Raw genomic sequence first — 26,923 nt, forward strand, 5'->3', positions numbered from 1 at the left:
TGTACCAGCTCTAGTCATATCATCTGCTAACTCTCTAGCTATCAGCCTCGCACCATAAATATGCCCTGGACCTTTCTGGCTTAAAGCATTAGCTACCACGTTGGCTCTTCCTGGATGATACAAAATCTCACAGTCAATATCTTTTACTAATTCCAGCCAACGCCTTTGTCTCAAATTCAGATCTTTCTGGGTGAAAAAGTATTTCAGGCTCTTGTGGTCTGTATAAATCTCACACTTCTCCCCAAAAAGATAATGCCTCCATATCTTCAAAGCAAAGACCACAGCCGCCAACTACAGATCATGAGTGGGATATCTCTTTTCATACTCCTTCAACTGACATGAAGCATAAGCAATTACCTTCTCTGACTGCATCAGAACATAACCCAAACCCTGATGAGAAGCATCGCAGTAAATCACAAACTTCTCTTGGTCTGTTGGAAGACTCAGAATTGGAGCTATAATCAACCTCTGCTTCAGTTCCAGGAAGATGTTCTCACACTTATCTGACCACACAAATTTCTGACTCTTGCACGTCAGCTCAGTCAATGAAGTAGCACTCTTTGAGAATCCTTCCACGAAACGCCTGTAATAACCTGCCAATCCAAGGAAACTTCTAACCTCAGAAGCATTCTTTGGTTTTGGCTAATCTCTGACTCCCTCAATCTTTGCTGGATCTACCTTAATCCCCTCCTTACAGACAATGTGCCCAAGAAAGGATACATGAGATAACCAAAACTCACATTTCTTGAACTTTGCAAACAATCTGTGCTCCCTCAATCTCTATAGAACCAACCTCAGATGTTGCTCATATTCTGACTCAGACTGAGAATAAACCAGAATATCATCGATGAAGACAATCACAAACTGGTCCAGATAATCCTTGAACACTCTGTTCACCAGATCCATAAAAGCAGCAGGGGCATTAGTCAATCCAAAAGACATGACTAAGAATTCATAATGCCCATACCTGGTGCGAGAAGAAGTCTTCAGTATATCTCCCTCCTTGACCCTTAACTGATGATAACCAGAATGAAGATCTATCTTTAAGAATACCTTTTTACCGTGCAACTGATCAAACAGATCATCTATCCTTGGAAAAGGATACTTGTTCTTAATTGTTAACTTATTCAGTTCTCTGTAATCAATGTACATCCTCAAAGAACAATCTTTCTTTTTCACAAACAGAACTGGCGCACCCCAAGGTGAGAAACTAGGTCCGATAAAACCCAAATCTAACAGCCCTTGAAACTATACTTTCAATTCTTTCAACTCAGCTGGGGCCATTCTATAAGGTGCTCCAGACACTGGCTCTATTCCTGGTGCCAGTTCTATCACGAACTCAATCTCTCTATGTGGTGGCAACCCTGGCAAATCTTCTGGAAACACATCCAGGAATTTACAAACTAATCTGGTCTCTTCTGGTCTCACTAGCACGACCTAGGTGGTGTCAACCACACTGGCTAAGAACCTAATGCAACCCCCTTACAGTAGATCCCTAGCCCTCAAAACAGAAATCATAGGTATGCGAGGTCCGTGCACAGTACCAACAAACACAAAAGGATCATCACCTTCAGGCTCAAAGGTGACCATCTTCCTTCTACAATCAATGGTTTCCCCATACTTCACCAATGAATCCATACCAAGAATCATATCGAAGTTAGTCATAACTAACTCTATCAAATCCATTAACAGCTGTCTGCCCTCCACTGTCACTGGCAAAGATCTGACCCATCTTCTGGATACCACTAACTCTCCAGTGGGTAACAAGGTTCCAAACCCCACAGCATCAAAATCACAAGGTCTACACAGTCTATCAATAATTCTACTAGCAACAAAAGAATGTGTAGCACCAGAATCAATCAAAACATTATAAGGGGTTCCAGTACTAAGAAGCTGACCTATAACTACTAAGGGAGAAGCCTCAACTTTTGCTTGTGCCAATCCGAACACTCGAGTTGGGGCCGAGCTATCCGCTTTCCTGGGTTCTTCTTTTCTTGCCTTAGGGCAGTCCTTCTTAAGATGACCCACTGCTCCACATGAGAAGCAGGCCCTTACCCTACACTCTCCCAAATGACGCCTCTTACACCTAGGGCATTCAAGATAAGACTTCCAGGCTTCATTACCACCTGGACGACCCATTGAAATACCACGGGGCCGCCTATCAGGGCCTGGAACTGGGAAGGTATCAGGAACCTTCCTCTTCTGATCACTGGGGCCTTCACCCCTACCAGAACCCAAAAATGGAAAACCTGTTCTCTTGAACTCTTTTCTGACTGCATTCTCTCGCTAGATCTTGTTCTATGCACTCTCAGCTGTGAGTGCCTTCTGGACCACCTGTGCATAGGTAGTAACCCAGCCACAGTGGTAATACGAACATCACGGGCTAATCTAGGCACTACAAGAAAAAATGCTTTTAATAACACCGAAAATGTGTTATCAAAACCTACGATAACACTTTCTGATGTGTTAAGACCGACTATGTTACCGTAGGTCAGGGTACTTTACATAACACTTTATCAGTGTTATACAGATGGGTTATTGTACTGTCAACGTAACACAATTTCTGTGTTATTTTAATATATAGGTAAGTGTTGAATTATGTTATTTATAGTCGATTATATAACACTTTTTTTGTGTTATAGTACACTTTAGTATAACACTTTTTTTGTGTTATACTACACTTTAGTATAACACATTTTTTGTGTTATACTACACTTTAGAATAACACATTATTTGTGTTATATAATGAAGTTTGCATGACATAATTCTTTGCATAAAAAGTGTTATTGTAATATATATTATAACTCAATTTTCGTATTATTGTTATATTTAGATATATTTAAATTCTCATTATATATTTTATTTATATAACACTAATTTATTCTATTATACTTTAATTTTTTTTATATAATTAAAATTAGCTTTCTAATATATACTAGCATCATCAAATGAACTTGATTTTCAAATAACAAAAAGTAAGAACATTCTACATGTTAGGAACGAGTTTCCTAATACGCAGCGGAAAGGTGGTGTGGTTGGCCCAGTGTACAACAAAAAATTTGTAACATATTTAAACTACCTTTAAATATGCGGATCCATTAATATACATACATTAATCATAAGAAAGATAGTGATAGAAATCATACTTCTTGAAGCCTATCAAGTGTCCTTGCTATCTTCTCGTATTTAGAACGATCTTCCTATCCAAGCCGCTCCACGTACTCACACCAAGATCTTCCAAAGCGTTCTCTACACCTCAAGAAATGTGTGGGCACTTAGAGAATGAAGGATAGTTTATTTGTGATTCTACTTGATGTACTCAACACATGAGATCAAGAGAATAGGCTTGAGAATGGGTTCTTTATTTTCAGGGAGAAAAAACTATCGTTCTATTTTCACAGAGCGAAATTGTCAGAGCAGTCTCACTCTCTTTTCTTATCTTTAGTAATAATCCGATCAGTCTTACTTAACAGAAAATATTCAAAATTTAAAAATAAATCTGTAACCATTTTACAATTTACTTTTTAATTAATTAATTATTCCATTAATGAAAAAATCCAAAAACCAATTTTTGAATTATCCTTTAATTAATTAATTAAATAAATAAAATTGAAAATCCCATCCCTGAAAAATTCTGTCCTACACGCCACACACAGTGCTGGACTGTGTGTGAATGTGTAGCTTCCTAATTTCTAGGGATATTGGTTTTTCAAATTTTATTTAATCATTTATTCAAATTACTTTGTCAGATAAGTTCTAACAACCTCATAACTAATTCAAATTTGAATTCAAATTAATTATCTATTTAATTAATTATCAAATATAATTAATTATTTGAATAAATATTAATCTTTTAAATTCAAATCCAATTTGAACTTATCAGATTATTTTCTCCCACTCAAATAAAGATATTTAATTAATTCTACCAATTAATTAAATCCAAAATTTTCGAAAATAAATATTTAATTAATCATAATTTCGAAAATTACAATTAATTAATTATTTAATTAAATTTCGAAATTTAATTTAATTATTTAGTATAATTTCAAAAATTATACAATAATTAAATATTAATTAATTTTGTTAACTACAACTAATTTGTAATTAATTAATTAATCACTATTATCATATAATTGCATATTTGGCCTGAAGAACAAGTTTCTTCTTAAATATGTCTTTAAACTATTTTCCCTTCACATCAACTCTTACCTTGAACAGTGTTGATATAGCCGCTATGGGGACCTATGGACCTATAATTCCAAGCTCCAATAAATTTGAGATTATTAATTAAACTCTTTTATTAAATAATCTTAATTTATTAATCTCATGATTATTCCACTATAAATATGAGACTCCACTCTTGTAATTATAGACATTTCATTTACTGAGTACTTTATAATCATAAAGCGTCCATTGATTTAATCATTGCATACAACTTGACCCTCTAATAATGGTTCATAATTAATCGGGAATAAAATTACCGTTTTACCCTTTTAATTATGTCTTGTTTCCTTAAGTACCATTGACTCTACTAGTGAAGGTTAATTCATAACTAAATTATGAATTTTAGCTCAATAACCTTTCAGTCCCAAAAGTCAATCCTTAAGAGAACCATCATTCAATCTCTTGCGAGAAGGTATAGATTCCATATCTGTATACTATGTCCCCAGCCATCTATATTAATGAGTTCCCAAAACAAAAGTTTTTAGCCTGATCATTCTGACAGACCCTAACAAGTGAATCAAAGAACTCATATAACATAAACAGGAGTTCATAGTAACCTCAGGATTAAGATCTATTTGTATATGATCATCAGTTGATATATTTAATTAATACTTCGAAACGGTATTTAACTAAGTATTAATAAACATATCTGGTCCAGTTCTATATATTCTCTAATATATAAAGCACCTCCACTAAAGTGTCCTACCACACTAGTGATCCGAATCTAGATCACATGTATTCATAATACTAGTGGATCGTACTTGCAGTAATTAATCTAAAGATTCCATAACTTTATTTTACTGCGAACTATTCAAGTTCATTTATCTCAAACACAATCCTCTCGTACTAATACTTGTTTGAGATTACATACATGAACTTAGGAATTTTCCTGATATTTACATAATATCATCATAGAATAATATAGTCCATAAAATATATGCATAACAAATTCAATTTATTTATTTATTTCATAAAAACAATGTCTACTACATATGCTTTCAGGGCAGATCTCCAACAATCTCCCACTTGCCCTAAAGCAAATGATGCATCTCTCTCATTCCCATATTTCTTACATGCTCCTTAAATGATTTTATGGATATAGTCTTTGTGAAAGGAACTGCAAGATTATGCTCTGAAGCTATCTTCATAACTGCAACATCTCCTCGGTGAACTATCTCTCTTAGCAAGTGATACTTCCTCTCGATGTGTTTTCCCCTCTTGTGACTCCGTGGTTCCTTTGAGTTAGCTACTGCCCCACTGTTGTCACAGTATAGGACTAGTGGCTTATCCACATCTGGTACAACTTCCAGATCGGAATAGAACTTTTTGAGCCACACAACCTCCTTAGCTGCTTCACAAGCCGCTATATACTCGGCTTCCATGGTGGAGTCTGCAATGCTGGTTTGTTTAATACTTCGCCAGACTACCGCTCCTCCTCCAAGAGTAAACACTGATCCAGAAGTCGATTTCCGACTATCTCTGTCTGATTGAAAATCAGAATCAGTGTAACCAATGGGGTTCAGGTCTCCACCTGAATAAACAAGCATATAATCTCTAGTATTTCTAAGATAGTTGAGAATATTCTTTACTGCAGTCCAATGACTCAATCCAGGATTGGATTGATAACGGCTGACTATCCCTACTGCATAACAAATGTCAGGTCTTGTACACAACATGGAGTACATTAGACTGCCTACTGCTGAGGCATAGGGATATTGTCTCATGTCTTCCTCTTCCTGAGGTGTTTTGGGACACTGCTCTTTGGAAAGGAATACTCCAGAACGGGTTGGCATATCACCCTTTTTGGAGTTTTGCATATTAAAGCGTTCTAGTACCTTATCAATATAAGTTGCTTGAGACAATGCCAAAGTTTTGTTCTGTCTTTCTCTAAGAATCTTAATGCCCAGAACATACTTTGCTTCTCCCAAATCTTTCATTTGGAATTGTTCATCTAACCAGTTCTTTACTTTTGACAATGTTGTTACGTCATTTCCAATCAGTAATATATCATCAACATAAAGAACGAGGAATACTACTACACCATCTTTGATTTGTTTATAGACACAAGGTTCATCAACGTTTTGTTCAAAACCAAACGTTTTAATTGTGTCATCAAATCTAAGATTCCAAGATCTAGAAGCTTGTTTGAGTCCATAAATGGATCTAAGAAGCTTGCAAACCTTTTGCTCTTGACCTTTTAACTCGAACCCTTCTGGTTGAGACATGTAAATGGTTTCGTCAAGGTAGCCATTCAGAAAAGCTGTTTTGACATCCATTTGCCAAATGTCATAATCCATGCAAGCAGCTATGGATAAGAGTATACGAATGGATTTTAGCATGGCTACAGGAGAAAAGGTTTCTTCATAGTCAACCCCTTCTTTCTGTGTGTTTGAATATCCACTTGCAACCAATGGGTTTGATATTCTCAGGTGGATCTTCAAGAACCCAGACAGAATTGGAATACATCGATTCCATTTCTTGGTTCATGGCATCTTGCCATTTGTCCTTGTCAGAATCATTCATTGCATCTCTAAATGTCAATGGATCGTCTTTGTTTGTGTCAGACACAAGCATTTGAACTTCGTGTTCATAGCGTGTGGGTTGCTTGCTAACCCTCCCACTACGACGAGGTTCATTACTATTCTGACTAGAATTAGTAGTTTCCTCTTGCCGTTTTTCATTGGTTGTTGCTGGTGACTTTGCAACTTCATTTGAGACCATCTCCTCCAGAACAACTTCACTGCGAGGTTTGTGGTTATTTACGTAGTCATATTCAAGAAAAGTTGCATTTGTCGATACAAATGTTTTGTTTTCTTTTGGACTATAGAAAATTCCACCTCTGGTCTCTTTGGAATAACCTACAAACATGCACACTTCAGAGCGTGATTCCAACTTCCTGGTCTTTCCTTTAAGCACGTGTGCAGGACACCCCCAAATTCGAAAATGGTGTAAACTAGGTTTACAACCATTCCATAATTCTATGGGTGTCTTTTGGACAGACTTAGATGGAACAACATTTAATATGTATAGTGCACATTGAATTGCATAGCCCCAGAATGACAGTGGTAATGATGAGAAACTCATCATTGATCTAACCATATCTAATAACGTTCTGTTCCGTCTTTCCGAAACACCATTTTGCTGTGGTGTTCCAGGTGCTGTGAGTTGGGATTGAATGCCATGCTCACACAGATGGTCTTTGAATTCAAAATCCAAGTACTCTCCTCCTCGATCAGATCAGAGAGCTTTTAGTGACTTACCTAATTGCTTTTCAGCTTCTGCTCGAAATTCTTTGAACTTTCCAAAAGTTTCAGATTTTCTTTGCATTAAATATAGGTAACCATATCTTGAATAATCGTCAATAAAGGTGACGAAGTATTCATAACCTCCTCTTGCTTGTACATTAAGTGGACCGCAAACATCCGTATGTACTAGCTGAAGTGGTTCTGTGGCTCTTGAACCTTTGGCAGAGAAAGGTCTCTTGGTCATTTTGCCTTCTAGACAGGACTCACAAACAGGGAGAGATCCAATATATAGTTCTCTTAAAGGACCATCCTTTACAAGCCTATTTATTCTGTCTAGACCAATATGGCCCAATCTCAAGTGCCATAGATATGTATCACTATTGGAATCAGTCTGTTGTCGTTTAATAGATCTTGGATTGGCTGTTTTAAATAATTCTGAATTATTAACAGATTTCTCTTTAGCTTGCAGTTTATAAAGCCCATCGATAGATTTTGCAGAACATATCTTAAAACCATATCTTGAAATAACAATCGAATTATTATTAAAAGATATTTTAAAATTTTGTTCATGCAACATAGAAACAGAAATCAAGTTTTTAGAAAATCCAGGAATATAATAAACATTTTCTAAAACAAGAAATTTATTATTATCAAATTCCAAACGGGCTGTTCCAACTACTGCTGCAGAGATAATCTGTCCACTGCCTACCCTCATAGTCACCTCTCCATCAGCAAGCTTCCTCGTTGAACTAAGAATCGAAAGAGAAAAGCAGACATGGTTAGTGGCTCCTGAATCTACTATCCAGGTTGAGGATTATCTTCCACTAAACAAGCTTCTAACACAAGTAAATCAAATTTTCTTGTATTATTCTCTTTGAGGTCAGCGAGATACTTTGAACAGTTTCTTATCCAGTGACCATTTTCTCCACAATTAAAGCAAGTCCCTTTTGGGGTCTTCCTTTTGGAGGTTTTAGTGTTCTTGTTCTCTTTGCTTTTGGATGAATTTTTAGGCTTCTCACATATTAATGCAATGTTCAAGTTTGATTTCCATTTCATGTAGTTTTCACCAGTCAACTTTTCATTAGCAAGTAAAGAAGATACAGGATTTGAGCTAGACATTATTGCTGAAAATAAATAAATAAATAATATGAATTTATGCATATAATAAGTATCAGTTATTTTCGGAATAGTAAACGTGATGCATGAATGCAACAAAAAACACATAAAAAATAATTACTTATTCCACCATTAATTAATTTGAACATTAATGGACCAGCCTTAGGGTAGGTCAGACTAATTCCAAATTAATTTTGAGACAAGCTCTCAAATTTATAAGTTAAAACTTAAATCAATATTTCTCTTTTGACTTATAAACAACCGCTTGTTTGGTCAAGAATACAGTAGTCCGCTCGAAAGCCTAATGTACCTTGTGAGTGTAACCCATTATTTTAGATCAATGACTTAACTCAAGAGTGTGCCTTAGGGTTAGTCAAACTTGAAATACATCATTAAATCTTATTCTTGAAAAAGAAGTTTGCCTTGAGAATAACACAGTCGGAAGCCTTCCTTAGGGGGACACAAGCAATGGTGCCACGAGGCCCTCTCCATGTTACCTCGGTGCTAACTAATAATGGAGACCATGGGACTTATTGTCATAACTCCCTCTCCCACTCACTATTTTAGAACATGTGTTTTCTCAAAACATCCTATGCTTTTTAATTAGTTGTAAAAATAAAGTGATCTATTTTTACCAAATGATATTCTAATAATTACTAATCAAATTAAGCAAAATTAAAATTATAGAACTATGCCCTAATTAGTTCAATTTTATTTTGCTATAATTACTAAGAATATCATTTATAATTTAATAAAACAATTTTATTAAATACTAGAAATTAAACCACTTTTAAAATCTGTTTCCGCTCTTGAACTAGTTAAAAACTAGATTTATTATTATATGGACCAGCATATAATCACATAGGACAATCCTAAGGCATGTTTCTACTCATATGAGATGCATGCACAATTTTAAATACTGTGTGGGTTATATGTATGGCATGTCAAAAAATGCATTATAAAGTATTAAACAATTTAATCACATTCAAACATTTAAATAAATAAATAGTAGCTAAATAAATAAATAAATGCGGGCCGGGTGTCTTGGGTATTTCTAGAAAAATTACAACACTTGCAAAAATATACACACAAATGTAAGAAACTAAATAAGACCTAAATAGATCTCTATCTATTACTCAGGGCCTTCACACATAGTTTTGATCCATTAAGCCACTTATCCATTTAATGTTTGAATTAAAATAACTTTTAATTATCTTAAACAAATTTTAAGAATAATTAACTTGGGCTTGATGCCCAATAAGTTATTAGGCCCAGATTTGAATTTGGGCTCATACAATTAATTCAAAATAAAACAATTTTTAATTATGGGTTAACTTAATTAAGCCCATAATTTAAATGGACAATTTTTGGATGCAAGCCCTAGGGTTTAGAAAACCCTAGGGGCGGCTGCACATGGTGGCTCGGTATGGGCTACACAGGCGGCGTGTGGCTGGGTTGGGCGAGGCTGTAGGCTGGTGCGCAGGGGCGCCTGGGCAGGGGCACCTGAGCAGGGGCGCATGGCAGGGGCGCCTGGGCCTGGACGCCTTGGCAGGGGCGCACGGCCTGGACGCCTGGGCTGGCAGCATGCAGCAGCGACTGGGCATGCTGCAGGGGCTGGGCACGCAGCAAGGCAACTGGGTGAGGCTCGGGCTTCGGGGCTCGAAACCCGGGGCTCGGGCCTTACAGAATTTTTCAAATAATTTTAACACAGAAAATTAAAATTACAAAAATTCCTATGCCCCAAAATGGCTTACATTTTTCATCTAGAATTTTAAGAACAATTCCTAAACCCAAAACACCATATAATTAACGACCCTTAAGAATCAACTATCATCATACATACATCCATCCATTCACATATATTACAATAACATAAGAATGCATATTATGCCCACACAGTAATTAATGTATGCAGAGATTAATGACCGCTCTGGTACCAATTCTCAGTAACGAGTTTCCTAATACGCAGCGGAAAGGTGGTGTGGTTGGCCCAGTGTACAACAAAAATTTTGTAACATATTTAAACTACCTTGAAATATGCGGATCCATTAATATACATACATTAATCATAAGAAAGATAGTGATAGAAATCATACCTCTTGAAGCCTATCAAGTGTCCTTGCTATCTTCTCGTATTTAGAACGATCTTCCTATCCAAGCCGCTCCACGTACTCACACCAAGATCTTCCAAAGCGTTCTCTACACCTCAAGAAATGTGTGGTCACTTAGAGAATGAAGGATAGTTTATTTGTGATTCTACTTGATGTACTCAACACATGAGATCAAGAGAATAGGCTTGAGAATGGGTTCTTTATTTTCAGGGAGAGAAAACTATCGTTCTATTTTCACAGAGCGAAATTGTCAGAGCAGTCTCACTCTCTTTTCTTATCTTTAGTAATAATCTGATCAGTCTTACTTAACAGAAAATATTCAAAATTTAAAAATAAATCTGTAACCATTTTACAATTTACTTTTTAATTAATTAATTATTCCATTAATGAAAAAATCCAAAAACCAATTTTTGAATTATCCATTAATTAATTAATTAAATAAATAAAATTGAAAATCCCATCCCTGAAAAATTCTGTCCTACACGCCACACACAGTGCTGGACTGTGTGTGAATGTGTAGCTTCCTAATTTCTAGGGATATTGGTTTTTCAAATTTTATTTAATCATTTATTCAAATTACTTTGTCAGATAAGTTCTAACAACCTCATAACTAATTCAAATTTGAATTCAAATTAATTATCTATTTAATTAATTATCAAATATAATTAATTATTTGAATAAATATTAATCTTTTAAATTCAAATCCAATTTGAACTTATCAGATTATTTTCTCCCACTCAAATAAAGATATTTAATTAATTCTACCAATTAATTAAATCCAAAATTTTCGAAAATAAATATTTAATTAATCATAATTTCGAAAATTACAATTAATTAATTATTTAATTAAATTTCGAAATTTAATTTAATTATTTAGTATAATTTCGAAAATTATACAATAATTAAATATTAATTATTTTTGTTAACTACAACTAATTTGTAATTAATTAATTAATCACTATTATCATATAATTGCATATTTGGCCTGAAGAACAAGTTTCTTCTTAAATATGTCTTTAAACTATTTTCCCTTCACATCAACTCTTACCTTGAACAGTGTTGATATAGCCGCTATGGGGACCTATGGACCTATAATTCCAAGCTCCAATAAATTTGAGATTATTAATTAAACTCTTTAATTAAATAATCTTAATTTATTAATCTCATGATTATTCCACTATAAATATGAGACTCCACTCTTGTAATTATAGACATTTCATTTACTGAGTACTTTATAATCATAAAGCGTCCATTGATTTAATCATTGCATACAACTTGACCCTCTAATAATGGTTCATAATTAATCGGGAATAAAATTACCGTTTTACCCTTTTAATTATGTCTTGTTTCCTTAAGTAGCATTGACTCTACTAGTGAAGGTTAATTCATAACTAAATTATGAATTTTAGCTCAATAACCTTTCAGTCCCAAAAGTCAATCCTTAAGAGAACCATCATTCAATCTCTTGCGAGAAGGTATAGATTCCATATCTGTATACTATGTCCCCAGCCATCTATATTAATGAGTTCCCAAAACAAAAGTTTTTAGCCTGATCATTCTGACAGACCCTAACAAGTGAATCAAAGAACTCATATAACATAAACAGGAGTTCATAGTAACCTCAGGATTAAGATCTATTTGTATATGATCATCAGTTGATATATTTAATTAATACTTCGAAACAGTTTTTAACTAAGTATTAATAAACATATCTGGTCCAGTTCTATATATTCTCTAATATAAAAAGCACCTCCACTAAAGTGTTCTACCACACTAGTGATCCGGATCTAGATCACATGTATTCATAATACTAGTGGACCGTACTTGCACTAATTAATCTAAAGATTCCATAACTTTATTTTACTGTGAACTATTCAAGTTCATTTATCTCAAACACAATCCTCTCGTAGTAATACTTGTTTGAGATTACATACATGAACTTAGGAATTTTCCTGATATTTACATAATATCATCATAGAATAATATAGTCCATAAAATATATGCATAACAAATTCAATTTATTTATTTATTTCATAAAAACAATGTCTACTACATATGCTTTCAGGGCAGATCTCCAACACTACATTGAATTAACAATCCACAATTTAGTTTAAAACATTCAACACTGTCATCAACAACAAAATATTCTTTAAGTATTCAAGGAGTCTAAAAGTTACTACTTTCAACACAAAGAAATAAACAAAGTTACTACTTTCAAGGAGTCTTAAGTATCCTTTTATACTTCGCTTGTCATATCTGCAAAATAAACAAAGAAATATTTTATTGTTATTATCTAGCATCACAAATTACTTCAAGAAAAATTCTATGGAAATTATATCCAAGAAAGGACACCACATACAAAATAATGGATTCACAACTACACCAAAGCAAACAAAGAAACCAAACACTAAATTATAAGACATTAGTTATTTTTTGAGTATGAAAATGTACCTCTTGGAATAACTTTTTAGAAGGCCATGCAACTGTGGAACCAACTGCTTCTTGTATTGTAAGCATCGCATGATTAGGACGAAATAAGTAAGATTCTGGTACAATAGCAACATCAACCCATACTCGCATAAAGTCTGGTCCAAGAGGCTTTCCATGTACAGTTATCTTTGGATCACTAGAATCCCAACGATCTTCAGCAACAATTGCATCTGCCCAGTCAAGCAAGTAGCAAGCATTCTTCCCTTCTGTAAAGTTATGTCTTTTTTCTAGTGCAATACTCTACCAAATTTATTTTAAAGACAATATATTAGTTTCTGTAATTGTTCTTCTAAAATGAAAATTTAAAACAATAACAACTTTTATAATTTACCTTAGGAGACTGAATATTGTTTGACTATGGTACATTGCGAGACTGTCCTTCGCTTGGTGTCACTTTACCACCAACCTAAATATAAAACCAAGATAAGTTTTATTGAAATAAAAGAAAACTAAGATTTATAAAGCATGTTCTCTGGGAAATATAGGAGCAAAGTGGGTCTTAACAGTGTTATATAGAATAAAGCATGGATTATATTTCAGAGAAGAGATTCCCGCTTGATGCAAATGATTATAAATTATATGAAGAAGTTGGAGAGGGTGTCAGTGCTTCTGTGTACAGAGCTCTGTGCGTTCCACTTAACTCAGGATGTTCATGTGTTTTCTCAAATCTTTCTTGGATTGTTCTTTTTGATTTTTAACAGCATTGGGTCTCTAAAATTATGTTTTTATATTTGATTATTTATGCATCTATACTTGTCAGATATTGCGGTATCATTATGCTGTTGAGATTTATGTTTCAATAAAGCTGTTATTCAGATTCTTATTAGAGAAAAGTCAATTGATGAATGATGGCTGAACCATACTCAATCTGAGTGATGCTCCCAATGTGTAGTGTTATTCTCTTCATGTTGAGTCTGCATAATCTTATAATTTGAGGATAATAGTTAAATTCAGCTTTTTGAACATTGTTTTTCAATTTTTTATGCTAGATAAAACTATAAACAAAGTGTCTTACATCAAATAAATGTTAGACTATATATTACTCTGTTTATTGTGAATTAGTTTTGAGTTGAAACTCCTCTATAAATCTTAATCGAGTACATTTAACTTAGTCCTATATATAAAAATAAAAATGTGTAATATATTCAAGAAAAATTATAGCAAATAAATAATTTTTCTTGAATATATTAGTAGCTGGCTTCCATGCCATTATATGAGATTAAAATTATAATTTTTTTGGAGTTATCCTCTCTATTTTATTAGTTCTTTGGATGGGGATCTGGGAAAGTAGCAAAATGTTGAGTGTTTGTACTGAGTGTTGTGTTTTGGGATTCTTGTACAAGTCTGGAAAGACAGGTTGCTAGTTTATGGTGTTATTGAGACTAGGTACTATCTGTGGTATATTATGACTAACCTTTCTTTTGTTTCTTCTTAGTGCTATTGATTCATCTAGTTAGTGGTTTTATTTGTTACCTCTAACTTAGTTATAAACATCCTAAATTTATTTGGTTTCAGTCTAACTTTGAAACCTGTCCAAATAAGAGAGTTACATTTGCTATGTTTTGATTATTGATAAGGCAGCCTCTCTTGATAAATACAACCTAGAATAAAAGGAAATATATATAAGAAGGGAAAATATACTGAAGTTATTAAGATGCGGATTCCCTGATTACCCCTAAGAAATTTTAAGCAAGTTTACCATCTTTTGAGCTCGTTTAAATGCCTTATGGTGCTCTTAGTTTGTTCTGTGTATTCATTCATTAAGTTTGTTTCTGAGAATATTCTGACTTACTGAGCTGTAAAACAGAACGATCAATTTTTTATTTTTATAAAATTCTTGGATTTTAATGGTCATAGGATCATAAGTTCAACGTCTAGCCACCCAAATTGGAAGGGATAACTCTTCAATAGCAAGATTGAAGCTTAATATGCTAATTAGTTTCATCTAGCTGCATTTTGAAGTTGGCCAATGAAACCAATAGATAACTCGTTTAACTGCATTTTGTTTTATTTTCTTTCAGAATCCCCACACTATGAACATTCTTATGGCTGGTTATTTTATTAATCTTGTTTTGGTTTCTATGTTAGTTTGCTAATTGCAAAGCTACCGTTCCTTTTTGTCGAACAGGGCTGTGACTTGGTTTTGCAGGAGTTTAGAGAGGAAAACTCGTAAGAATTTTGATTGATTATCAAAAAAGAAATATACAGCTAGCTATAGGATTTATATATATAGACATGGAAACATATATTGCCAATGTAATTAATTATTTGAGCTTGCATTTACCATCCAAACAGCTACTCCGATTGATTAATTGAGGTATTTGATCTTCAAGTATGTATAATTTGTAAATTTAATTCTCTGTATTTTGTTTTGATCCAGCTTCACCACACTTTAATTAACCAATGTATATTCTTTAATTAATTAAGATTTTCTTTACGTCTTAAGATATTTTTGTTGCTTTTCTTCTACATATATCAGAATACTTTAGACTTTAGAGTGCCTATATTTTCAAAAGTGGGTGTGATTTTTTCATTAAAGCTTCAGCACATGTAGACATTTTACTTTTTTAAGGAAAAGGGTTTTGGTATATGTATAGTTTGTCTTTTAATTTGAGTAATATTATCTCAATCAGATAATTATCACCTCTTAACAGAATTATAATGTTTTTTTACTGTCTATGGTTTGTTATGGTTGATATTCTTATTCATTGCTCACTTTGTTTTGACAGACTGTATTATGTATACTGAGAATCTGAGGCTGGAATGATTTGTGCATAGACTGTTTATGAATCCTATTCTTCTCAAACAACTAGCAAGACCATTAGATTTGAGTTATAAATGGCTCTGGGAAGCTAACACTTTGAAGGAAGCTCTTGAGTCCAACAATACAATTTCAGATAATGATGTAGCACAGACCATCAGGTGTGATTACAATTTAAAGTTTGTGTTCACACTTTTAAATCACATTTCTTGAATTTTATGTATTTCTATGTATTTTTATTTCACTGGTTATCTGGAGAGAGTTTTTTTTTTTACATTTGGGGGGGAGAGGGGATTCAAACTCAAGACCTCCTCTTTGTGAGGAGAAGTGTGGAGCCGCAAGGGTATGCCTAGACCACATCTGGAGAGAGATAGTTGTTCGTATTGCCCACTTCTTCTAAAATATATATTTGTTATCAAATTCCAATGATATAAAGTAGAACAATTATTAAATTCATAAAGTGTTGGCCATTCAAATCATGGATGTATATATACACACAGAGATGTATATCTAAGTATGTTTGCGAAATTATAAGCCTACATTATTTGTATCAATGAGAGTATTTTTTGTAAATTCTTATGTATTTACACAGATAATTTCCACAACATGAAAGAAGTGATTTTAAGCATTCTATAATGTAAGAGTTTGTACTTTATAAATTAACCTAAAATAACTGAAATAAGTAATAGAGATAATTTACCAACTATGAGTCATTGATGTATTAGTTGTAGAAGGGAATTTGGGAAGTAAGATTTCCGTGAGTTTTAGAATTGTAGAGAGGAAGTTTGAAATGTTGAGTTTTACTTTCATTGATTAGATTAGTGGATTAAGTGTCAGTGAAATTCGATATGATTTGATTTATCTCTAGGTGTGTGTGTTGCAGACCATCACTCATTTATTTATGGAATGTGCATTAATTCAGCAGCTGTGGATGAATCAAACAATCACCTCGTACAATAAGAGGAGTAATAGAATTCTTAAAATAATTACACATGATAAATTATAAATTGAACTCAGCCCAATTTTTTTCTTTTGCAAGATGGTGTTAATGTGTATGGTTTATTATGGTTAATATGGCTCACTTTGTTTTAACAGGCTTTATGTATATTGAGACTCTAAGAGTGGAACTATTTGTGCAAGATCATTAGAATTGAACACTTTGAAGGAAGCTTGTTGAAATCAGTTACCAAATAAAAGGTCTTGTTACTTCTGTTTTCTTAACTTACTTTTGTTAAGTGTGCATAAAAGGGTGTCACCTCTCTTAATAGTCTCTAGTTCTAGAGATTCTAGTGTTGTTTTTAATTTAAAAATCAGATCCTAAAATGGTAGCCACTAACTAATTGGGTTTGGATCAAAGACAAGATTTTAGCTTGGGTTGTGGCAATTAAATCTAATCTATACATATGGAAATAATGAAAACAATATGACTAAATGAAAATTTTAATCTATACATATAATGAAAAATCTAATCTATACATATAAAAGCTTACCTAACCATCTATCAATACCAAGTCAAAAAATTCAAACAACTCACAATAAGTTTTCTTCCTTATATCACCGCAGCACACAAACAAATTTTCCAGAACCTACTTCTCTAATACACACAAGTTTTCAACCTTCCGTTATCACCGCAACACACAATTTTTCTATGGATGAATATTTAAGATATTCAAACTCCTCTAACATTTTTAAGATATTAATAATAAGAGTTAAAAGAACAAATTCCGTACCTCTTGCAAATTACCTTTGCAATGCTCCTTGCCAATTCGATCCCCAACCTAAAGAATATAATCAATACTTAAAAGATTAATACAAAATTAAAATTTGTCAATAAATATTAAACAAGCATGTATGATAAACTAACAGAGATTACAAAAAAGACATGTATGATACCAACAAATTAGTCTCTTACATGAAACTGGTTAGAGTAGAAGCTGAAAACGAGTTATTAGTTCAGGTCATAATAAATACAACACAAAGGGTCACCTTAGTTTGATTCCTTTAGGCGTGTATTATTTGGCAGATATATAGTGCAGATAAATTGTTAAATATCTTTGCTGATTCAATTGAATAAGATTCCCATTTTTCTTAAAAAGAAAACTTTAAATGGATCTAACTATGAGAACCTTGGCCAAAATAATAGTTAGGAATGAACAGGATTACACAGTGAAATGAAACTCAACCATTTTATTATATAGCAATGCTAGAGCGAATCAAAATCGGATAAGCTTTAATATCCAAGTAATTAACAAGCTGTGCAATATGTAATCAAGAGTCTCCTGACTTTAACACAACTAAACTGGTCTTAACCAACTGCTTTTAACTAAACTAACTATTCTCCACTGTACTATTTCATGATATTATGATTTTTATTACGCTGAAACTTGGAATTGTATCTTCAATATGCCATGAACAAAATTTATTTATTTTTTTAAATAAAATGTCGGACTTACCAAGGAGAAAAAGCATCATAAGAGAATCATATGCTGACAAAATAATTAACAATACAATGTCTGAAATAAAAACATGAGAAACCAAACTGAAAAGGCCACAGAACACAATAGCTAACAAACTAAACAACATGGCAAGCAAGCTCAAACAACCAAAAATAAAAGTTGGAATATGACCAATCAGAATAAGGCTGACGATTCAATTTCTGTAATTGAATTATGAACTGGAATAGTGATTTCCCGCCTTAACTGTTCAGTGGATGGGTTTAAACTTTACAAGAGTGATATTGCATTGAAATATTGGGCTTTCTATTTTTCTTACTGTTTTCAGAATCTGAGGAGATTGAAGATAGAAATTTTGAATTTCCAAAACTTACAACTTTATGTTATGGTACAACATATGAGTATAATTGGTAATTTTATACGTGTTTAGTGTAAAGCAGACCCAAAGTTGGGTTCCCCTTAAAAAAAAGAAAAAGAAAAAGAAACACCCAAAGTTGGGTTTAGTCTAGATCAGCATTCCTATAAATTAAGATTAAAGGTACATATTATTTTGTATTAACTTTTCATGACCTTTACCACTTCCTCAGCCTATCAACTCTATTTGGTAAGATTGCTGGTTTTAGGAGGCCCTCTGTGGGAACAATTGTTCTGCTAGAGCCATGGAATATGTTTGGTAGAGTTATAAAATAGTTACTTTGAAAAAGCAGGAGCTCTTGCAAAGAATATTTCTCTGGAAGTTTCATAGAAGTCATTATTATTATTACCTAGAGAACCCCCTCCCCAAGAGAAAATTGTACAAAATAACGTATTAGGTATCACAACAGCAAAGTACATGATGATTGGTAATACTTATTAGAAAAATTGGGGATAGAAATCTCTAAGGAAACATGCATTAAATTTATCATTTTTTATGTCTAAATGTCTTGCACTCCTATCATTTCATTAACAGAAAAAATGCTCTTTAATAGCTGTTGTAGAACATAAAAGTAAAACAATATACTAAATATGCACTTCTTAGCTAGTTAAGGAACACTTCGGGAGTGTCCCTTTAAAAAGCAAATGCAGAGGTTTCCTACTGTAAGCATTACCAAATGCAGAGGCTATAAACTTATGTTTTTTTTTTTGCCTTTCACAATTTTAGTTGCAATTGGTCTTGTTGAAATATTCACAATAGGAGCAAAGATTAAGACTTCAAAGTCAATTTATACACCCTTTTGCATAACCACTAACCAACTTTCTTAACTAATTGTAAAATTCAATATGAAATTGCTACTGCTCTAGAGAAAATTAGACATATTGGATGACTCAAAACAGATATTAAAACAACAATTATTCTTAGTCTCACGGTTTACAATTCAATGACTTCGACGTCAATTTGCGATCCAATACAACATTGCAAAAACAACAATTAACAACAGAAGTGCTTTCCTATTTTTCATAAACAAGTTCTTATCATTTTCCTCCATTTGAGTTCCTATTTTTCATAACTTTTAATAGTAATTTCTTTTCAAATTCAAATCAGAGCATTTGAAACCTCAAACAATAAAACATGTTAGTTTACAGTACCAAAACAGTTGAAAAAACTAAAGACTAATATAGCACCATTAAATTTCAACTTCCTCAAATGAATAAAAGGGAAAAAGATAAAAAGAAGAAAAAACCACCTAAAGGAAAGCGAAAAGAAGTGTTCTTGCTGGCTCAACAGAATAGAATCATTGAAACACATATCTAAAACTTATCTAAAAAAAGACAAAAAAGATCAAATCACTCCAGCCCCATGCCTCCTATGAATAAATCTGGATACAATTCACAGATAAGAAAAAGAAAATACAAAATCTTACTAACACCCATGTAAATTATAACAATCAACTAACAATATCGTAACAAGTCTATCCTACAAGACTCAATTATTAATGAATCTAGAAAGAGATGTAGCCATAAGTTGAAACCAGCCAAAAAACTACCTGCCTAGTTATATTCCAAATTTTCTAATGAATCGCCAAATACCAAACCCCAAACTCTTAATAACTAAGTCATATGTTGGGGGGAAAATAAAAAGAAATCATTACTAGTTCACAGCAAACTTTTGATGCTATTAGAAATTGGTTATTCATGAAGTAATAGTACCAAACTACATGAAATCAGAAAGTAAATGTACAACTAAAAAAGCTGACTAAACAGAGCTTGGTGTAAACACGGAGGATATTAAAAAAACAAAAAACATAATTTTTATTTCTCATATACGTACTCAAAAGATAGAAAACTCATCCATAAGCTTAATAACCTAAAAAACTAAAGCATCAAAGCTAATAAAAATTGTTTGTTGCTGAAGCACTAGTATCAAGCGACATGAAAACAGAATGTTAAAACATCATATCCATCATCAATATCTGAGAATGACAAACTTACAGCATTTCCCTGATATAAATTAGAGCTATATCCAGTTGAATGGCCATTTGACATTGTAGGCCCCCCAGCAATTGTAACTGAAGACCTGGATGGTTCTATAGATACCAAAGCCAACTCATTTCCTGTTGAATCCTTGCCGAATGGAGAAGCATTATTTACATCTTGCACCTCAAGAAGAATCTGCATATAAAGAATTCATCAAGAGGGTGTCTTTAGTCGTATTAAAAACTACATACCCACCATACAGTCAGAGACAATTCTTTTTGCTAGGTAGCTGGTGATACTGTCACCATACTTGAGGAATGTGAATGGCTAACTAAATTAACGTGTATAATACAACAAAAGCCAGATTTTCGTAGCACTTATTACATTAATACTCAACAATGACAACCAAATTTCAGTTTAGGGTAACCTTAGTGATAACTTCTTAATTAGTTTGAACAAAAAAAAAAGTGCACGAATAAGAAGGAAAAGTCTCCATGACAAAAAGAGGGAACCAAGTGCAGGGAAAAATAAATCAAAGAAATGTTATGATTCGAATCAATGATTTAAATAATCTTCAGTGTTATCAATTACTCACTTCTTGATCCATCTGCAAGTTTGCCTCCTCCAAAGTTTGGTTTGAGTTACTCAGCCTTGAGTTCGCCGTTTATTGAAATAGTCCCAAATAAGTACCTGACATTTAAAGAAAGACTACAGTTAAAAAAAATTACTTTTAAATTAAATAAACAAAACCATACAACAATAACAACAAAATAAAAAGAACCTTTTCTTTTTCTACTCCACGAAGGCTACACACCCTCTCATAAAGCTCCCTTGTAGAGGCCTGAAAAAATAAAACATGTTAAAACATTCTCATTGCAGGAAATCTCAGAGACCTTTAAACCAAATAGAAGCTTTACCAAACATATACTTGTATTACTATTTTCTTTCGACTTTTCTCACATATACTTTCTTTCCAATCTTTTCTTCACTACCAAACATAGTGTAAATTGTAGCCATAGCATTGACATCAAACAAACAGGGAAAAATGCAAAAACAATAGACAGGTACAAACCAGGAAGTGCAATGTGTGCGCTTGCAAAAGATCGGACATTAGGAATAAAAATCACTGGAAGCACTAGTGATTAATGATTATAGTTGAGTGAAAATCACTAAAAAAAATTACCTTTTTGCTTAATCTTAATACTGATACTGATTGGTTTTGGTCCCTAGAATCAATCAACTTAAGACAAAGCGGGTAAACCTCTACAAGAAAATTCTTGTGAAAAGTACTCTGAGATATCAATTTTCTTGGTAATGCTGGTCCTCCTTTGTACCTGATGATTTAAAGCACAAAAAATAAAAATAAGTGGTGCACACCAGTCATTACCTATTACTACTTGATGCAACTCTAAAAATCAACCTCATTCTACCAACACTAAACCCCAAAAAGATCACAAAAAAGGGGGCTCCCTGATTAAACTACCTTAGACCAACATAAAGTAACAGATTAGCTAAATATATATGTAACAACAAAGATAATATATGACAAAAAAAATACACACCATAAAGAAAATAGGGGCCAAAAAAAAAGGAAGAGAAATATATAAATATACCAAGACAATAGGCTTTCCCAAACTTGTTGGGAAACTAGAACATAGTCACGTCCTTCCTCCAACATTCTACGAAGCTCTAGTTCATCACCATCACTATCTTTGTTATTTAGAACTATATAAGAATTATCAATCTACCCGGGTCTATTTGCACTCTTTAAAGTAATAACATCCATATTTTGAGATCCAGAAGACTGCTCATCAACCAAAGATTCAGTCACGCCTTGCTTCGTATATCTCTGCCAGCTTGAAAACCATCTGTGCAAAAAAAAAAAAAAACAATATTAATGGCCAAATGAGATCTACTAAAAAAAATGAGTGATGCCAGCCCAATACATGCACTAGTAACTGTACTTGCCAATCATCTAAGCATTCTACACTTTTTAATTTTATATAAGAATCATTTACCTTTATTTTAAATAAAGTTATAAATCCATGGAGAAGATACCAGATTAATTTTCCTAATCAGAGTTCTTCCATTGGTTTTTTTTACTAATAGAACATAAAAAAGAATTGTCTATTGCTTTACCAGAGGTTCAAAAGCAGAATAATCGGCATGCAAGGAGCAAGATATTTGCTAAAATAACCAAATTAAAGTTATAAGTTAGCAAAATAATCTCACTCATTTTGCACTAAGCAACCTTGATGATCGCTCAGCATAAATTATGGTTGCTCAAATGACCATGATGATCGCTTAGACCTAATGTTTAAGCCCCTGGCACAGGTTTCCTCATAGGTACGAACCATTTCTTCAGGGGAAGGTTTGTGGTCCTTGGGGAAATCCATGACGATGAGCCAGTGGTTGTAGTCACATCCCTCAAACAGTATCGTGTCGGGCCCAATTTCGTCATTCTGGTTGTTGCTATTGTCGTATGCTGATCGGGCAGACAAGAGCGAGAGAGACAACCATCTGAACTGGCGAGATTGACGGAGAAGAGGCCATGAATGCTCTACCAAAGTAGGGAAATATACCGAAATGAAGCCCTGGAGTGGAGGTGATGAGGAAGATGGTGCAAAAATTGTAGAAGTCGTGGCAAGAGAGCGACCGAGTGTGGAGATGGTGCTGCTGATAGTTCGGCAGAGGCGGAGAGAGGTCAGCGCCATGGCTGCTTTTTGCGGTGGTGATGTAGATGGTCAGGAGTAAATCGATAGCCCCCTGAGATCTGAGATATGTTGAAGGAGAGGAAATAGGTCTCGGGTCTCAGAAATGTTGAAGGAATTGAGTGAGGAAATGTTGAAGGAGAGGAAATGGGTATTTTGCGGCTCACAAATTTTGAGGTCTCAGAAATGAAAAAAAACACTAAGTGGCGGGATGGTGTATATTACCGCCCTTTTTTTCATACCCAATATAATACTCTAGCATAACACATTTTTATTAGTATTATATTTATGTGTTATAGAAATGGACATTTGGTGTAGTGAGGTTGTACCCCCTGAAGAAATCTCTCCCTCCTGGTCCCATAAGTGGGCACTAGCTCCATGGAAAAATTTTCCAAGCGATCAAACTTCAGGGCATACTCAGTCACTGACAAACTTCCCTGAAGTAACTTGATGAATTCCTCAGCTTTTTCCGCCCTGAAGGCATCATTGTAATATTTCTCGTTGAACAGAATCTGAAATTCTTCCCAGCTCAGGGCATTAACATTTTTGGTCTGGGATATAACCTTCCACCAAATTCGGGCATCCTCCCGAAACATATAAGTGGCACGAGCCACCCTCTCATTACCAGTCACCCTCATGAAATCAAGGATGGTGGTAATCATGCTCATCCACTGCTCAGCTTTAGTAGGATCTACATTGCCTTCAAAAACTGGAGGTTGTTGCTTCCTGAACCTTTCATAGAGAGGCTCCCATTTATTACTAACCTCAGGTAGCTGCCCAGCTACTGGCACCAATACAGGAGGTGCCTCAGATACACTGGCCACTGTATGCTGTTGTCTCAGGAGGCGGAGTTCTTCTCCCTGCCTCAACACTATAGCCTGCAAATCATTAAACAACTGCTGCCAGTTTGCAGGAGCTGGCTGTGGAATTTGTCCCTGGTCATTCTCTTGACCCTGATTATTATTATTATTATTCTGGTCTTGATTACTCTGGCCAGCTAATGTATCTGTCTACCCTAGATTCATTCTTATCAACTTATACCTTGCTGAAATAGTCAAGATGGCCAGTCAGGTAGTAATAACTAATCCTCTTGCCACCTCACGGTCCAAGAACAATCAGATAATTATCATATTCCACAGTCATACAAATATAAAAATAGATACATGATTATAGCATTTAACACTTAACATGTATCACATAATAATTCACAAGCAACATTACTAATAAGTATGTTCCAGCAATTTCAGTACTATTTAGCACACGGTTGCTGGAGATATAATATTCAGGGCACAGGTTTAACATGGTGTCTCATGTATACAGGTAAAGCATTTATACTATATTTAAGCAGTTAAACATATAACCACATAAATTGTTACCAAACCATGAGTCGAGCCTGACTTCAGTGACGAGTGTACATGCCCAGCTAGTCTACAGGAACCCTAAACCTTGGCACGCTCTGATACCAAGTTGTAACGCCCTGGTTACCCCAGGGCAGTTACTATGAAAGTTGAACCATGAATTTAACCCGCTAATCAAGTTCTTTGGTTAAAAATGTGCTTCTAGGTGTTATTAATAGGTTAAGGTGGAAAATCAATCAAAAGGAAATGATATATTTTATTTAAAGCATAAAACTATTCATGGGCCCATAAAACATTTACAAGTTATTTACAATCCAAAATGGTCATTATAGTTTGAAATTTACAACCCGCCGACCTAAGCGGCAAAAATAGGGTAAACCCCCTAGTCCCTCTGAGAACTTCTTGGTCGTGGTGGTCAAGCGGCCACATATGTACCCAACGCCACCTAAGCTCTCCACTCAAGGCTGGGTGAGCTTTTCCTTCCCTTTACCTGCACCACATAGCAACCATGAACCAAAGCCCAGCAAGAAAACACAATATTGCATGAATATAATATCAACAATGATCGTAACAATCATTCAAAGGTGTGTTCCGTTCCTATCAACCATGTGACGATAGGGTCACCCGAGCTTTACAAATAAGTGATCCTATCACTAACTTATCAAGATAGGTGTTTGATGAACTAGTCAATTACATAACCTACCGCATGACCATAGAGTCACAACCATGGGATTCTGTTCCCTAGCCACGTGACAAACAATCACCTAGACCTTAGGCCCTGGCTCTGAGTAACTAGCCTTAGACTAGTCAACCACTTATAACATTCATCGACCTTAGGGTCGGTCCAACATTAATTCTCCTAGAGTCATTCAACGCTAATATCGATTAGATCTAATCTTTTATTTGTAAAACCCAGGTGACCCTATCGTCGTTCCTGACTCCCATGTCAGTAACACGCGACCAGTGCCGATTGTGAATAGTCAGTGCCATACACAAATAAGCCAGATTTGCGAAGCATTTAATATGCAATCAATGTCCACATTTAATAACCAGCATGCCTCAACAACAACAACGCATGTCATATACACAGGGTGAAGTTTTCTTACATCCGGTTCGAGCGAGAAATAATATAAGAACGACCCTTCAGAACGATCTGTCTTTTAGTTCCTTAGCAGTCACCTTGTCATAACCAATTGGAATCCATTAATAAAGTAAATCAAGAAATAGTTCACAATTTGAAACCACACCCCCCGAGCCTTAAAAATCATCCCGCGCCCTAAAAATGAGATTTGCTGGAATTGGCCTAGCATTGGGGTGCTGTCGGAAGGCAGAGAGTCCCAAGTCTCTACCCTACATAGCACTGGGGCGCCATGACTGGCGCTAAGGCGCCAGCTTCATACCATTTCTGGTGTTCCCTCCTTGCGATTTCCCTTGAAACCAACCCTCCAAACCAATCCAAACCTTACCAAAACATCCAATTCAACCCCTAAACTTCATCTACATCACACCCTCATCAAAACCCAAGCAATCTTACTAAAAATCCTCCACTAATTCCCAACTATCCACATCAAAATCTATAAGCTGAAAACTATAAGAAAAATAGAGCAAAGCTTATATTCATGGATGATTTCTTACCTCAAGTTGGTTTTGAGTCCTCTTCAATGGATGAACCAAGTTTATAAACTCCAATCCTTGATTTCCTTGCTTGTTTCTTCAATTTGGGCTTCAAAAATCAGAAGGAAGAAAGAGGAAAAATGATGTACGGGTGAGGGAAAAATCTTGCTCTGTTTTGATTATGCTAATGGCCTTCTACAGCTTACCAAGGTCATACATATCCCTTTCCAAATGACCAAATTACCCCTAGTCATTTAAAAGTTTCTAAATACTCCGAAGGGTAAAATCATCCTCTTCCACTTATTTTGTTAATCATAATTAAAACCCTTCAATTCTCGTTATTCTCGATATTCTAAAATACCAATAATTCATATCCCGTTAGCCTTTAATTCCCGGCAATGTTCTAATCATTAAAACATCCTGAGACTCACCCCGAGCCTTGAACT

General features: G+C 34.3%; 3 long non-coding RNA genes across 3 annotated transcripts; 1 reads left to right on the forward strand and 2 right to left on the reverse strand.

Annotated features, from left to right (window-relative positions):
- Window positions 1-12,781: 12,781 nt before the first annotated feature.
- On the reverse strand, window positions 12,782-13,328 carry LOC133784231 (uncharacterized). Its single transcript, XR_009871217.1, has 2 exons — window positions 13,148-13,328; window positions 12,782-12,952 (listed from the first exon to the last, which is right to left on the reverse strand). It is a non-coding gene; the product is annotated as an uncharacterized LOC133784231 (long non-coding RNA).
- A 2,103-nt stretch (window positions 13,329-15,431) lies between these two features.
- On the forward strand, window positions 15,432-16,884 carry LOC133784232 (uncharacterized). Its single transcript, XR_009871218.1, has 3 exons — window positions 15,432-15,503; window positions 15,916-16,108; window positions 16,831-16,884. It is a non-coding gene; the product is annotated as an uncharacterized LOC133784232 (long non-coding RNA).
- Window positions 16,885-20,765: 3,881 nt separating this feature from the next.
- Window positions 20,766-22,683, reverse strand: LOC133784233 (uncharacterized). Its single transcript, XR_009871219.1, has 4 exons — window positions 21,978-22,683; window positions 21,576-21,635; window positions 21,390-21,484; window positions 20,766-20,989 (listed from the first exon to the last, which is right to left on the reverse strand). It is a non-coding gene; the product is annotated as an uncharacterized LOC133784233 (long non-coding RNA).
- Between the last annotated feature and the right edge of the window lie 4,240 nt (window positions 22,684-26,923).

This window comes from Humulus lupulus, chromosome 6 (assembly GCF_963169125.1).
Source record: "Humulus lupulus chromosome 6, drHumLupu1.1, whole genome shotgun sequence".
Lineage (NCBI taxonomy): Eukaryota > Viridiplantae > Streptophyta > Magnoliopsida > Rosales > Cannabaceae > Humulus > Humulus lupulus.